At 35.6% G+C, this 17,857-nt stretch overlaps 1 pseudogene; it reads left to right on the plus strand.

Moving 5' to 3' along the window:
• The first annotated feature begins 9,734 nt into the window (after positions 1-9,734).
• On the plus strand, positions 9,735-17,733 carry LOC148191694 (uncharacterized; annotated as a pseudogene).
• Positions 17,734-17,857: the final 124 nt, after the last annotated feature.

The following is a 17,857-nucleotide window of genomic DNA, read 5'->3' on the forward strand; positions in this document are numbered from 1 at the left end:
TTCTTCTATTTTACCATAATATCTCATTGAACCAACTATAGGATTTTAATATCTGGATGTGGAAAATCGTGGCGACTCAGCATCTAGATTGACGCCACTATTAAACTTTATCATAGCCTGTACAACATACAAAATTAAACTATTTCTTAGCCACAACAAAGTCTTAGAAGACCTTGATTATTTCAAAACTTCATATTTGAACCAGAATAAGAATGTTTTGTTATGGAGTATTTTGTCTGATCTTAAATCTTGAATATGGAGTATTTTGTTTCTGTATAATCTTGAAATTTAAATAAGAGTATGCTTCTGTGATGATATCCAAGTGTGATAGTTGTAAAATGTGATGTTGATTATGTTATGCCATTTGTATGTTATTAGTTGTTTATTTTTTTGTATTTTGGAAGGATTAGAAATTTGCTAACCGGCTCTGCCAGATTCAATTTCTTGTTTCCCCAAACATTTTATTGGTTTCCTTATTTATTTTTATTGTATTTTGGAAGGATTAGAAGTTGTCTAACCGGCTCTGCCAGATTCAACTTCTTGTTTCCCCAAACTATTTATTGCTTTACTTATTTATTTTCTTGCATTTTTGGAAGGATTAGAAGTTGTCTAACCGGCTCTGCCAGATTCGACTTCTTGTTTCCCCAGACATGTTATTGTTCTTGTTATTTAATTATATTGTATTTTTGGATGGATTAGAAGTTGTCTAACCGGCTCTGCCAGATTCAACTTCTTGTTTCCCCAGAAATTTTATTGTTTTATCTATTTTTTTATTGCATCTTTCTGGAAGGATGAGAAGTTGTCTAACTGGCTCTGCCAGATTCAACTTCTTGATTCCCCTAAATTTTTATATTAATATTATTTTGATGGTAATGGGAGCTAATTATTTTTGTATGAATTTATTTTATAAAATATTTGCATATGAATGTTGAACTGGTGTGCTCTTGTGAAACTATTTTATGACTTTTATTATATTGGGTATGATAACTGAAACTGTGAAATTGTACATGTTGTGATGTGATGAATTTAATCTGTTTTGAATGAGTTTGTTGGCTGAAATTGATCTTGTTGGAAGGTCTGAAGTAAGGGTTCTGAAATAGCTTATATATGGGTATTAAATAGATGTACAGATATTGTTTGAGGTTGCTATGAGAGGAAGTGAACACATTAAAATTTGGCATTTCAAATTTAGAGCATAAGAGAACATGGTAGATAATTTAAATAAATCAATTGTTAATTATTGAGGGCCTTTCTTTGTTGGTAGGATAGAGGAACCTTAAAAACCTGAGTTGGCACATCCCTGATCATAGAGCAGCCCTGGCCTGGTCCAGTCAGTTGTGACTAGTCATATGTGCTGGCGTCGAAGGTGAGTTTGATGCGTTCAGACATCTGGGTCCTCTCCGGTGACCAATTGGGGTAAAGAAAAATCTCTACTAGGATGAAAATAAAATAAAACAAGTTGATTGTAGATGCATAATATTATCATGGTAAAAATTTCATATATATTTTATTTATCATTACATTGAGCCCAGACTTTAATATGTAGTTCCTAAGATATGTTGATATATTTTGGTTGATCCATGATCTTTGTTTGGTGAAAATATGTTGAGTTATACTCGTTATGGGCAAAATGAGTTTATAATATGAAGCATGATATCTGGCAATATGTTTAATTTATTGATACCAAAACGGGTTATTATGAATTCATGATTAAAGAATGAACATGATTGAGTTAGGTGGATAAGAGGGTATGAATTGTTGGTTTTATGAAATGTTGGAGTGGATATGAGAAATCATTACTTATGAAATGATGTTTACTACCGAGAGTAGTATGTTCGAGTTATACCATGAGAGTTTGGTATGAGCAAAGTAACACCTGAGGTTTATGAAAGCAGGCAGAAAGTGGTCTGACCATAAGGCTTTGACATAAACATATGATTCGTAAGTTTTATAGAAGCAGGTAGAGAGGGGTCTGACCATAAGGCTTCAGAAAGTAAGACATAGTATATAAGTGAGGCTTAAGGAAGCAGGCAGAGAGCGGTCTGACCATAAGGCTTCATGAGTAAGCATGGTACACTTGTAAGATTTATGGAAATGAGAAAGATGATTTTGATAATGATGAATTAATGACATCGGAATAATGATATTTTATCAATTGCAGAAATACATGATTATAATATTTTTATTACAAGTTTAATGATTTTATGATATGGTTGGCTTACCCTTATTTGTTTGTACTATGATCATATAACTCATGTTATATGTGATTAGATAATGTTGCAGATGCGGTTGAAAAAGCTTAGAGATGAGAGAGATGCGGGGAAAAACTTTCAGGGATTTTTGTAAAAAGAATAAATTTGTATTGGGAAGATTATGTTGTGTAAAACTTATAAGTTGAAATTTCAATGGTGAAGACTATATTGTTTAAAGTTTGTAAGTTTGGTATTGTACTTTGGAGTAATTGAAATAAAGTTTGATTGTTTATATGAGATATCAAATTAATTTAGTCTCTACTATCAGTAATACCCTTTAAAATATTTGGGTGTTACACCGGGCGCGACTTTATGCGAGAGTTTCGCGCCTGGGCGCCCCTTAGGAGGAGGCTGGGCGCGACTTTTGCTGACCTGGAACCCTAGACCTATTTAAAGCATTCTGGAATTGAGGGTGCGTTCTTCTTGGCGGCTGAAGCTTGAAAGATCATTTTTGGACCTCAGGGAGCTGGTTTTGGGCAGTGGGAACTCTCCATTCTTCCTCCTTGGATCCCCATTCTTCCATTTTTCTCCATTGTAAGCTCAAGTTCTCCATGATTACGGAGAACTAATTTCAATTTGTTGAGGAATGATGTAATTACGAAACTTTCATGTAAATGCAATTGTGTTTAATGAATTTAAGCTTCTTTCATTGATTGTGAGTGTTTATTTCCTTCTCTTAAAGCTTGTTGTGACTTGATCAACCATAGCATGAATCTTAGATTTGCTTGATATTGGAAAGTATTATGTGGATCTTGAACTGCAATAAACACCTAAGGGAGATTGTGTCTAGGGATAGAGCTTGACCCTTTAGTTGTCTTAAACCACTATTTGTAATGCAGATGAACTTTCTAGGTTACCAAGGGATTGGAACTGCAAAAGTGAGTCTAGGCTCTTTCTACCAAGGAATTGGGTCTGAGTATTGTAGGAAGGTTGACATAAGCAATTAATTGAAGAAGTAGTAATTTGCATTTGCATGATAGTGTAGTAATTACAATCATTCTCCAACATCTCATATCCATATTGTTTCATCTTCCATTAACCACTTTTAATCATTTAGTCTCTAAGAAGTTCATTGTATCACGTATATTTGTGAAGTTAAATGGTATTGTACTAGAATCATATTAAAAAGAGATTATTTTTAGTCTAAGTTAGTTAAATTATTATACGATTGTAAAGTGTTATACGAGTTCCTTGGGATACGATACCCGGTCTTACCGGTTTTATTACTTAGAACGATTTGGTACACTTGTCAGAGAGTTAACAGGTACCTTGATATTCTTTAAACAAAGACAAAAATTTATCTTCTCTTGTTTAGACATGCAAAAGACAAATAAGTATGTTTACCAATCTCCCTTGGTGCCAACTCTTCTCGAATCTTCATGTCAACCAAATCCAAACGAGCATTCACTTCATCTTTTGTTTTTTCCCTGAATGTTGAGTAGTGTATCAATCAAGCTATCACAGACATTCTTCTCTACATGCATGACATTTATGTAATGTCTAACATCTAGCTTTGACCAGTATGAAAGATCAAAGAATATTGATTTATTCTTCCAATGGGTGGTTACATATGACTTCTTGGATGCATGTAATTATTGTTTACTTGGATGCATGCTTGCTTGAATATATTTTAGGTTACATATGTAATTATTTGTTTGTTTGAATATATTCTTGTTTTAAATTAGCCTTACATATATTCAAGCAAACAATAATTACATGGATCCAAGAAGTCATCTGTAACGATCTTTTGGAAGAAGAAATCCATATTCTTTAATCTTCCATATTGGTCAAAGTTAGATGTAAGACATTGCATAGATGTGATGTATGTAGAAATGAATGTGGGTGATAGCTTGATTGGTAGACTACTCAACATTTAGGGAAAAACAAAATATCAAGAGATTAATGTCTATGCAAGACTTAAAGTTTGTTGGACTAAAGCCTTAAGATTGTCACGTCTTAATTCAACAATTGTTATCGGTGGCAATTCGTGAAATTTTTTCCAAAAAAGTTAGGTAAACCATAACTCGATTGCGCTCATTTTTCTCGTCAATTTGTAATAAAGTCATTGATCCTATAAAGTTAGATGAACTTCAAGGCAACATTATTATCATCTTGTGTCAGCTGGAAATGTTTTTTCCTCCATTTTTTTTTTACATCATAGTGCATTTACTTGTTCATTTAGTCAGAGAAATCAAGTTGTGTGAACCAATATACTTAAGATGGATGTATCATATTGAGCGTTATATGAAGATTTTGAAAGGGTACGTCAAAAATCAATATCGTCCAGAACGTTCAATGATTGAAAGGTATATTGCTAAAGAAAGTATCAAGTTTTGTTATGATTATATGACTAAAGCAAATGATGTTCTACAAGTAAAAGCATCTGAGCTATGAATGTGGTGACGAAAAGTTGTGAAGAATTGATGCAAGCACATCTGTACATACTAAACAACACAGATGAGGTGATCCTGTTTTTGCAAGCACACAAAGTCATTGTAAAAAACAAATATCCAAGACAATCAGAGAAATGACAATTGAAAGAAGCATATCAGAACCTTTTTGTTTTGGTTCAAATCTGAAGTTTTGAAATAATCAAGGTCTTCTAAGACTTTCTTGTGGCTAGAAAATGGTTTAAAGTTTGATGTTGTATGTTATACAGGCTATGAAATTAATAATTGCACATTCTATACGAAAACTTTGGATGATAAAAGCACAGTACAAAATAGTGGCGTCAATCTAGATGCTGAGTCACCACAATTTTCTAAATCTAAAGATCAAAATCATGTAGTTGGTTCAATGAGATATTATGGTATAATAGAAAAGATATGAGAGGTTGATTACACTAAGTTTTATATTCCACTGTTTAAATGTAAGTGGACTAACAATAAGAGTAGTGTCAAAATAGATGAATCTGGTATGACACTAGTTGATTTTCGAAAAGTTGGTTATGAAGACGAACCGTTTATAATGACATATCAAGCAAGTCAAGTTTTTTATGTCAAAGATCCTGTATCTGACCATTGGTATGTTGCTATTCAAGGAAAAAGACAAATTGAAGATAAAGAAGATAATCTAAGTAATCTTCATATTGCTGACAACCATCCATTTAAAATGACAATAAATTTGGATTACGACCCTCTAGTTGATGATGTACATGCAATTCGGGAAGATCGCAATGAGAGAATATTCATACAACCAATTCATTTGATTATGTATGAATTTTATATTTGTGTAAAAATTTATGGCTTTTGTTAAATAATATATATTATTTTATAAGTCTTTCATTAATCTTTCATCTTATTTATTGTGACAGATATATGGCTGAGGCACCACATTCATCAGGGGATGAAGTCCCCACTTCTAGACCCACCAGAGGAGCAATGAGGTTAAGACAACTTATACTTAGAAGAAATGCAGGTGAGAGGAGACCTGTCATTATTGACGTAGTCATCGGAGTAGCATATAGACCGAATGCAAATGTTTTTAGGTCTTAGCTTGGAGTATTAGTACATGATCGCATCTTTATCCTTACTTTATCATTTGACCATGTATCTAAGACTGATCAAAATCTAATTTAGCAAGATTTATTGGTAAGTTAATTGATATTGTTCCACATTTTAGTTTCATAATATTGATAAATTTGTATTGATATAAGGTTATTATTTTGTTTACTATATATGACATTTGATATTCCAAATGTCGTTAGCCTAAGGAGTAGGTGTTTATTTGTATTGCCGAAGGCTTTCGGGGGTTTAAGAAAAAGTTGACATCAATATATATATTTGGTGCAAAAAGTAATGAAACTTCATTTCTAAATGTTTCGTAATTGACAAAGATATTTGACATTAGTTTAGCTTCGTTCATTCGAGTTGTGGCAGGTAAGTGTAGGTAAACTCATTCAATTCATCATTCATAATTTTATATCATATCAATTGTTTCATTTTGTCATAGGAAAAAAAGTCAAAAGCACAAGAGATATAAGTGCTCAGAATAAAAATTCACACCTACTATCTAGGGATGGATATAGGAAGCTTGAGGAAAAAAAAATGAAGCAAAAGTCAGATAGTAAACTTCCACTTTCTGAGGGTGAAGACCCTCCTTCTCCTCTTTCACCACCATATTGGCACGAGAAGTAAAAGTTAGCCCATCTAAGATCATCGAGCTCTTACACTTCCAATAGTGTCAAAGATATCAGAAAGAATTGTAAGATGTCATTTCTCATATTTTAACAACATTTTTATATATATATTACATAAATCTCTCAAATAATTTTGAAGTTTTGTTATGTTACAGGACTCCTTAATTTAGCAGTGTTCCCAAGGTCAATTCACGCAGGAAGGTCGTTAGGCTATTCTTATCACTGTTATTGGACGACTTGAGCACCCAGAACGGATGCGTGCTGCTGGAACTAATATAGGTATTAAACAGTTTTTTGGATCTTCCTACGTCCATCTTCATATGAATTAAGTAAAGAGTATGAACAAAAACTGAAGTAGGACATTACAAAAGAGATCAAGTAGGAAATCACAAAGAAAGTCAATGATGAAATTGTTGAAATGGTTATGCGCCAATTCCAGCAATATGAGAGTCATGGCATGCGTCCGCAGCCATTTCCTGTAGCGGAACAGTGCCTTTTACAAGTAAACTTAATAAATATTTTTGTTTATTAATTTGCATTTTGTATAACCTAACATTTAATTTGACAGGTAGAAGCGACAAAGGAAGTTGCTCAGCTGACAGTGCCCAAGGGGACGACGTGGAAAACACTCGTCCATGTCAACTATATATTCTTTCTCCTACCGGGACCAAGCTAGTGGCTCGTGGCACAGTCTATTAGACAGCCACAGTAGTGCATGGTATAGAGCTAGGAGAAGATGAGGTCAAGGTCACGGTGGATGAAGTTATTGTACTAGATGCCTTTGTTCTTGTGCCTACTGATATGACTGTCGCAGCCCATCAAATTTGAATGCACGAAATTAATGCAGTATAGATACTATATGACTCTTAGGTTGTCTCTCAAGGACCAATATTTGGGTTCAATCTCGGGTCAAACACGTAATGGGGAGGTTTTGAAATGTTTGTTTTTGCGATGAAAATTAAACGCGACTGAATTTAAAAACGTTGAAATAAATACGGTCAAGCAAATCACAGTACAGTAAAAACGAAATTTAAAACAGTGAAAACAAATTTGATATGGTAAAAACGAAAATACAGCAACACGAAACATTAAAAACAGTTCTGAAAAAGAAAACTAAAATATAGAAAATAAAAATACAAAAATAACTAAAATACAGTAAACAGTAAAAACAAAAAATAGTAAATTTTGAATATGAAAACAAAATCAACATTACGACAACAAAATATTTAGAACAAAACTACATCTAATAATTCAACGTGCAATAATCAACAATGCAGTGTAGACAATAGTAAAATTAAACGATAGGCAAACAACGACAGAAATTATATTGCAGCAGAAATTAAATTACAACACCAAAAAAAAAGCAGTAAACAGTTCTGGAATTGAACAACATGAAATTGCATTGAATTTAAATTGTGCATGAAATTATTACAACAACCAACACAATTAAATTAGAACTTGCACACCGTTTAGCTTCAATTGTTCTACTGTGTTATCCCGTTCCAACCACTGCTTGCCGTGAATTTTCCACTGTCCAGCCTCTGCTACCTCTCGGCCTGCTCCTACTCCAAATGCTCCACTCTCTACCGGGATTCACCAACAAACCACTCAAGCAAATTTCCCTCTCATTACACTACTGCCTACACTAATTGAAAAACTTCCTGGCTTCTCTGGAAGAGAGAAATACTCTCCCAGCCCGTCACTACCTCAACTCATACCACACACCTTTTTTATATCTTGGAAGTGAATGCTTCCTTCGCTGGAAATGCAGATGCAGTGGCGTGTGGTGCATGCTGCCCATGCCTTCCATTCTGGTATACCATTACCATCCTTTAAAACTGATTTCTTCCATCACTGTGCCAGAAATAAATAAGGTGGGGGCCTCAGTACACTTCCGCATGTTCTGCACACCAACGCTGCCCATGCTGCCGGACGTGCTGGACCGGTGGGGGTGAGCTGGTTGACGTTGCTGGAGGTTGAGGTTTCTACTCAAAGGCTGAACGTGGAGGCTGTGAGCTTCCTTCCTAAGCCAAAACGTGAAGTGTTCTTTCATTCCAGCTTTGCTATGAAGTGGCAGCTCTTTCTTTTCTCTCTTTTGCTTCACCATGCTGCACCACTTGCTCACCGTGCTCATCCATTCCTCCACCGTGAGCTGCTGCTCCAATGGCTGTGATGAACGTTGCCTGTGTTTGATGCTGGTGGGATAAAGCAAATGTGCTTCCCAACACTGCACCAACACGTTCCAGCTTTCTGCTCAACACTGTTCCTCTTCTGGACGCATGAAGATAGCTGGGAGAATGAAGTCTGCTGGACCAAGCTTGATGGACTTCTAGATGGAGCCTCGCTGCTGTGTGCACCCAGCCAAGACCGTGTGTTGCTCTTGTCAGCCGTGCTTCTTCTCCCTGGCGTGTGGACATGGCTGTGTTGGTCTCTCATGGCTGCACCCTCTTCTTTTATGAATCAAGAACGTGAGCTCCCCTTGATGCAAGACTTGCTGGATGCATGGAGGCTGCTTCCTGAATCAGCATGTGTTGCTGCATGGAAGTTGGACGTTGCTTCTTCATTCTCTGCTTCACGTGCTCCCCTTCTCTTCTCATGGTGGCGGTTGCATCAGCTCTGGATCGAGACACCTCTTCCATCTTGCTGGACTGTGAGCGTGTTGGACTGTGAGCGTGCTGGACTCTCCTTCAAGTTGTGACCGAGAGCTCCCAACCTTCTGTGTTGGACCGTGTTGAAGATAGCTGGCTGTGATCTCCATGCAGTCTGCTGCTTCCTTCCGTCCGAGACACCTTCCAAACTGCTGTAGCTGCTTCAACTCTTGCTTGCTTCTTCTTTGCTAGCTGAAAGTGTTGAGGTATTTCCATGTGCAGCACTTCTTCTCAAGGCTTCTCTTCTAGCCGTAACAGCTCCTCTTGCTACTGGGCTCCGGTGTTAAAATGAAAATAAAATCTCTCCCCAAAAACGTCTGTGGCGACTCTCACACGTCCCCTAAGTGGCGACTGACTACTACTTCAAAATTGAAATAGGATGAAAGTGCTCCGTGTTCTACTCAAGGCCGAGTGCAAGTGGTATCTGGCTGCTGGACGTGTCCCTTTTGGTGGCTTTGCTGGATGGACCAAGCCGTGAAGAAGAGAGAAAAGAATTCTTTTCAGCAGCCTTTGCACATGCTGCCTCCCAACGTGTAGTAGCCTCTTAATCCAAGAATGAAATGCACCCTTTTACTTCACTTTTCAGTTGCACATGATACCAATCCCACTTTTCCAATTTTTCTGCAAGTGTGGGCCGTGTGCTTTTCCCATTCATCATTTAATAACCACTTTTCCTTTAAGAAAGAAAACGAATATGTGTGAAGTGTAAACAACACGTTTGAATAATAAGAGCTGAATAGTAAAAGCATTGAACTAAATTGTTCACGTGACAACTTTTGTCCTATAAAAATGCAAATGGAATTGGTATGCTTGGCAAGGTTGTACGTGAAATCAACATCTTCTCCCAACATTAATTCACTAAGGAGTTTGATTACTTCTCATAAGCCTTCTCTTCTTTTCTAATAAATGAAGTTAGCAAGAAAATGAATTTTACTTAGTTTCTCATTTTAGTTTTAAAATAAAAATGATGAGAAATTTCTCTTTGAGTCCCAAAATATTATCCAACAATTTTCCTTCAATTAACAATGCAAATAATTAGCTCAAATAATTCAAATTAGACAAAATAAGAATTATTGGGCAATTAAGCACAATTAGTGAAAACGTGAAGATACCGGACATTTAAGCACAATTCACCGATCAATTTTAGCACACTAAACTAAGTGAAGTGAAAAAAGTATCGACTCATCAAAATAGACCACACTTAGTCTTTTGCACTCCTGGGCAAAATCTAGACACGAATCAGGGAATCGTTCAAAGGACATTAGATGTACGACACAAACTCACTACACAGAAAATGAAGACTCGTAGGGAAAAGAAAAGAATTTTACAGTTCTAAAGAAATCTGGACAACGAAAAGAGGTAGACAATTTCTGTCACAAAATCATAGAAAACAGATACTCACAGAAATCATCCAAGCAATTCAAAACGTGGTAAAACAATTAATCAGCTCAAGAGGTGAATCGAAAATAACAAAACCTCACAGATGCACTATCAGTGTTTCTCTCAAGTGTCTAGGATAAAGAATTTCAACTCAATGCACTCAAGAGAGCAAACACAAACAGACTTGGCAAGCCTCTAAAATCAACACTCAGAAACATATGCATGTTCAAATCAAAAGGTCTTTTATGGCTGTAATGGGGCCAAGGACAAGGAAGGATAAATATGGATAAGTAGCTACAAACCACAAGAAATAGAGGAGCAATGGGGAACAAGTGTAAACACAGTCAAATCACACCCAAACCTCTAATTCAATCTTCTTCTTGACTCCATTATTCACAAAATTGTTTTTTTTTTTATTTTTTTTATTTTTTTTTTCATCTTGTCTCTTTTCTTTTCTTTCTTTATCACTCAACAGGATCATATTTCCAAAAATAAAACAAGATGAGGAACCAACTAGCCAATTTATAAGAATCCCCAGGGAGACCACACTTATTCACAAAACACTTCCAAAGCTCCAAAATTTCCTAAGGTTAAGGTAATCATGGTTTTTCACTTAGGTCGAATGTATGAGCTTTAAAACAAAGAAATGGATACAATATAGGCTCAAAGGGGTTATCAAATGATAATAACAGGGTAGGCTTATTTGGCTAACGAGGCTCAAGAAATAAAATGCCTTTATCATTTCTAAACATGCATATCCATCAAGAGTCATCAATAAGAGTCAAGCCAAGGCATATGTGCAAGCAATCAAGAGACATGTCACACGCAAGAAAGAAATAAAGTGGCTCAAATTCTCACACAGGGTATTTGTCACAAAAATTTTAACACACAAAACAAAGAACAATCAGAATCTCTCCCAATAGACCACACTTAAACTACACATTGTCCTCAATGTGTTCTAAGCATACATCAGCAATAACAGGAAACATATTATGGACAAGTGCAATAAAAGGTAAGGAAAAATGGAAGAAATTTTCAGTAACATCCACAGTAGATGTTATCATTGACATCCATCAGTAGATGCCTTAAATCACCCAACACCCATTAGTAGATGCTAATATTATTATTTATTTATTTTTTTTGAAAAAGGGACGACCGGCACTGTGACAACAGTTTCACTTAGGTCGAATGTATGAGCTTTAAAACAAAGAAATGGATACAATATAGGCTCAAAGGGGTTATCAAATGATAATAACAGGGTAGGCTTATTTGGCTAACGAGGCTCAAGAAATAAAATGCCTTTATCATTTCTAAACATGCATATCCATCAAGAGTCATCAATAAGAGTCAAGCCAAGGCATATGTGCAAGCAATCAAGAGACATGTCACACGCAAGAAAGAAATAAAGTGGCTCAAATTCTCACACAGGGTATTTGTCACAATCAATCAACCTCTTAAACATCATAATCATTTTCCAAGCAGAGAAAAGCAAGGATTTCAAACCATGAGTATTAAGTAAGTGAAGGAAATATCTACAACTTTAACAGAGTCCAGAATTTAAGGGAAAAATCTAAAATTGCACACAAAACACACTAAAAACAATTTAAAATAGAAAAAATTTAACACTCAAACAAAAATTTTAACACACAAAACAAAGAACAATCAGAATCTCTCCCAATAGACCACACTTAAACTACACATTGTCCTCAATGTGTTCTAAGCATACATCAGCAATAACAGGAAACATATTATGGACAAGTGCAATAAAAGGTAAGGAAAAATGGAAGAAATTTTCAGTAACATCCACAGTAGATGTTATCATTGACATCCATCAGTAGATGCCTTAAATCACCCAACACCCATTAATAGATGCTAATATTATTATTTATTTATTTTTTTTGAAAAAGGGACGACCGGCACTGTGACAACAGTTTCGGTGGGAATGACCGGAACTGTTGCTACAGTGAAAAATAAATTTGCCTATAAATAAGCCATTCTTCGGCGTCCGAGCGGCATTTCCCGACTGCCCACTCTCTCTCTACTCTCCTCCGAGCGTTTGGAGTCTGCGCGGAGCCTCTGCCACCGTGCCTTCTGAAGAGTCTGAGATCCGCGAGGAGCTTCTCCGCCAGCCCTACTTCTCCAGGTCAGTCTGATGAGTTAATATTTTCTTCACTTTAATTAGTTTATTGTACCAAATTTAATCAGGGAATTGTGCTAAAATGTCCAGTATTATTCCGTTTTTGCTAATTGTGCGTAATTTGATCGGAAATTCTTATTTTAATTAATTTGAATTATCTGAGACTAATTGCATTATTAATTGAAGGAAAATTATTGGATATTATTTTGGTACTGAAAGAGAAAATTATCATCAATCACGTTTTAAACCAAAATGAGAAACAAAGTGAAAAAGATTTTATTTGCATTTTGTACACAGAAATGGCTTATGGAAACCGTACAGCAACGTTGCTCTACTACATCCACATAGAGAAGTTTTCAATTTGGTTGGAATGCAAAGGTAGAGTGCGGTTTTCAATTTGGAAAACTGATTCACGTGGTGAAATAAAGGGCTGCCACAATTCCTAAGCAATTGTCACGGCATGGGTCCATCTACCAAGAGAAAAGTTATTTTTTTAATTCTTGGAACAGAGATGCAGACATTCTCATTCCTTTTCTCAAGTGATGGCACAAGGGCCTATTGGAAAACTTATTTTTTTGGACAGCATCTACTCTATGTTGGCACAAAGGTGGGAGCCACTACACTTTCTCTTGGCTGGAACGTGATTAACATATGAAAGAGCAACACTTATCCAGCTCACATTCAGCTCACGGTATTTGCACATGTAGGAGAAGCTTTTTGCTGTCACAGCTGCACTTGGAAAGAACACGCTGCCATGTCCAGCAGAGGAGAGCTCACGGGAATGAGGAGCTAGCACCGTGAGAAGGATCAGCAGTCACACCAGCTGGAAGGAAAGCACACAGAAATGAAAGAGGAGCATCCAGCAGTTGGGAGAAAAACGTCCAAACTGCCAACCAAGAATGAGGAGTGATGATGGGCTTTAGGTGTGTGCTTGGAGAGAATACAGCAGTAGCACCATCCAACAAGCATCACCATCCAGCAAGAAATGAAGCTAAGTCCAGCAAGAGAAGAAGCATCATCCAACTCATCATCCAACAAGCATGAGAGGTGCACGGAGATTAGATTCAAGGGAGCACAATAATGGTGATTAATTGGTTGAAGGAAGTCAAAAAGATGGAAGACCCCTTGCTGTTTTGGAACGTCCAGGAGACGCATGTCAATTCATTGACTTTGGAGAGAAAGAAAGAAGCTCTCACGGCTGGATGGAGAAGGAGGCAGCCCTTATGCACATTTTGGAACATCCAGAGACACTCACGGTGCTTGAGAAGACCACGTTCCAGCTAGGAGAAAGAAGTGGTGTAGTGATGTTTTAGGTGCTGATTCAAATAAAAAAGGAGAAAAGCACATTCATTTTATTTTTAAGAGAAATGTGGACATTCATTTATGGAGGGGTCAATTTCTTTTAAAAGAAGCATATTTTATTCATTCATCAAAGAAGTGGCATGGTCATGAAGTGGCAATATGAGAATGGAGGGCCCCTTTGTTGTTTTTGATACGTAGGAGGTGATAAGAAATGTGCTAGGAGGAAAAGGTCAAAAGGTGGGCATCATTTTCTTTCTTGGTATAGAGAACATGGAGAAGAATGAGCAAAGGGTCCCATTGTTGAATTGGTGTGCACGTTGCTGGAAATGGAGAGCAAATTTCTATTGCTTTTCAATTACTAAAAAAAAGAAAGAAAAAAAGAAGGCACCATTTCCCACTTCACACGGCCAACAATAAAAGGGAGAGAAGTGGACAATACTGGGGTGTGCCGTGAGGGGGCATTTGAGGAGAATCACAGTACACAAAGTTGATGCACTCATCTAGTAATGTTGAATTTCAAATTTACTTTTCCTTTTCTTTTGTTGTAATAAATTCATCTACAATTTTAATTCAATGCATTAATTTAATTTACTGTTTCTGAAATTTAAATTCGGTTTTACTGTTTTTGTTTTACTGCTGTAATTTAATTTCTGCTGTATTTTAATTTATGTATTGCGTTTTTATGCAATTTAATTTCTGCTGCTGTTTCTCTTTTGCATGTTGACTAATTCACTATAATTTTGTTCTCATTATTTTACTGCAGTAATTTTGATTTTGCTTTTACTGTTTTCTGTTTTTACTATTTTCTGTATATACTGTTCTCTGTATTTTTTTTTTCTGTATTTTACTTTTACTGTTTTACTGATTTTGAAATTATGTATTCACTGTTTTTACTTTTATTGTTTATTGCTGTAATTTCATATTTTTGTTTTTGATGTTTTACTATTTTTACTATTTTTTGTATTTACTATTTTCTGTATTTTATGTTTTTCTGTATTTTTGTTTTTACTGTTCCAGATTTATTTTTACTGTTTCATATTACTGTATTTTCGTTTTTACTGTTTTGTAAAATTTATTGTTTTACTATTTTTACTGTTTTCTATATTTTTCATTTTCTGTATTTTATGTTTTTCTGTATTTTCGCTTTTACTGTTCCAGATTTATTTTTACTGTTTCAAGTTACTGTATTTTCGTTTTTACTGTACCAATTTCGTTTTTACTGTTTTAAATTCGTTTTACTGTTTTTAATTCGTTTTTACTTTTTACGGTTTATTTTTACTGATGTTTTTACTTTCGTGTTCAATGTTTTACGTGTTTTTTTTTCACGTTTACTGTTCCAGCGTTTTATTTTTCAATGTCCTGATGAATTTTGCATTCTTTTATTTTTACTATCTTTTACCAGTTCAGTTTTTACCATTTTGAAATTTATTTCAACATTTTAATTCAGTCGTGTTTAATTTTCATCTGCAACCAAAAACAATCAAAACCCCCCTTTTCGTGTTAAATCTGAGACTGAACCACGATATTGGTGCTTGAGAGACGACCTAGGAGTCACATTCTAGCACTATACTGCATTATTTTCGTGCAATCAACTTTTGTGTGCGGTGCGACCCGCTCAACAAAATGGCGCCGCTGCCGGGGACCAATGCAGGTTTGGTTTCAGATTTCGTTATGTAAATTTTTTGTTAATATGTGTGTTTTGTGTGTTTTGTCTTGTATATTTTTGTAGGCGACAACGACACCTTCAGCAAATTTCGGCAGCGTTGTCACTTCAGTTCAGGTTTTTGTTTTAGATTTTTACTGTGTTAATATATGTTGTGTTAATATATGTTTAGTCTTTTATATTTTTATTGTGTTGTGTTTTGTATTATGTCTGTTAAATAAAAAAAATTATTTTTATGTGTTGTTTTGTGTGCGTGTAACATGTATAAATGTGTTGTGATTTATCTGTTTCGTAATTTTTAGTATTTAGTTTTTATTTGTTTTATTTTTATTTTTTCATGTCTACCTATTCTGGCTATGTGAATACTGCTTATTCTGTTGATGCCTCTAGCTATGACTCTATTTCTGCATATTACTATGATTTTAATTCTGTTGATTTCTATGATGAGAACAATATGTCTCATCCTCAAACTTCTGAGACCTCCCTTTGGGAGCCGGTTCCACCTACTGAGGATGGTGATCATTTAATTCTCACCACTGGACTGATAAATTTGTTGCCCCATTTTTATGGAGTTGCGAATGAATGCCCACATACGCATTTGGAAAAGTTCTATGGAATTTGCTGTTATATGAAACCTCCAAATGTCCCGGATGATCACATTTTCTTGAGAGCATTTCCGCATTCATTACAAGGAGCAGCTAAGGATTGGCTGTATTGTCTTCCTCCAGGACTCATTACCAGATGGGAAGATCTTGAGCAAAAATTTCTGAGCAAATTCTCCCCTGTGCAAATTCTCCCCTGTGCAATATGCTTATAACAACGATGCTGGATGAAATGACCCGAGTTTGGGATGGTTCGATGCTCCACAGAAATATCAGGAAGCACCATCTCAGGATACTTTTATGCCTCCGCCAGTCCAGCAATATCAAAGTCAGCAGTATAATGCTTATGCCCAAACAACCCCTCAGCCTTCTAATTCTGAGCTCACATTGCAGGAGTTATTGGAGCAGATGACCATGCAGAACATGCAGTTTCACAAAGAGAGCATGAAGATCCAGCAGGAAACTCAAGCTGCCATGCAGAATCTGAGTGATCAGATCGGGTAGATGGCCACTCTTGCACCTAAGGAGAATGCTGAAGATTTTGAGGCCCAGGCAGGAATAAGCAATACCTTTGAGACAGGTAGACCATTTTTATCTTCCACCGTGGAGGTAAACGTACCTCAACTTGAATGTGCAGTTGATGAATTGGAAATTCATGAGAAAATTTATACTGAGCAAAAACATGTTTATTCTGAAACTGAGATTACAAGCTCTTTATTTGATTTGCTTATACATTCAATTGCTTGTGATTTGTTGCACAATGATTCTACAGGTTTTAGGATTGAAACTGATATAGATTTGATTGACAATTCTGAAGTTTTTGATTCAGTTTTAGTCTTTGAAACCATTGGTATAAATGTTGTGTTGAATGAACATGATTACAGTGATGAAATTTCCATTGATAATAGCTTTGAACTGAATGTGGATTTTGTTCATGATGCATATGTCAATATTGATTTTGAGACAGGAATTTTGCAATTGCATAACATGATAGAGTTAGAACAAAACTTCGACCTGACTCAGTTTTTTGAGAATTGTGAATGTGATTGTGAATCTGGTTCTTGCCCGATTTGTATTGAAATTGATTATGTGTTACAAACAGATTCTAAATTCATAACAGATGCTATTGATTATGAGTTTGATGACCAGGTTACAAAAGTAAATGAGAATACAGGTACTGACATAGAGGAAATAATGATAGATGAAGGAAAGTATACTGCTATTTCTCTTATTACTCTGGTGTCACAGACTGAACAACTGCTGGTGGACAGAAGGCTCCTGATTTTATTGATTCAACAACTTGCTCGGAGAAGAAGAAAGAAAAGTCTTGATTTAAGTGAGAGGGCAGTACTGGGCGAGCTGCTCCTAAAGACATCTTCGTCGGATCCTGAGGTGGAAGATATCTCACTGATGGTCCAGATTTGGCAACTGCCACCATGACCAGGGAGTACTCTTTTTCCTCATTATGTACATATTATTTAGCTTTTCTGGTGTGTTTTCATGGTTGTATTTATTTCATTTTAATTTTTAAATTGTGAGCATGAAATTAAAAAAAAACATAAAAAAATTAAAATCATAATAAAATTAAGTGTAATTATAATCCTTATTCAAATTCTGGCCACACTCGGCCAACAAAAGCATAAAAAAAACATATATATATATATATATATATATATATATATATATATATATATATATATATATAAACTTTAAAATGGAAAGTGGTTACTGGGTG

This window comes from Vigna umbellata, chromosome 10 (genome assembly GCF_029865625.1).
Source record: "Vigna umbellata cultivar VRB3 chromosome 10, Vumbellata_1.0, whole genome shotgun sequence".
In the NCBI taxonomy this organism is placed as follows: Eukaryota; Viridiplantae; Streptophyta; class Magnoliopsida; order Fabales; family Fabaceae; genus Vigna; species Vigna umbellata.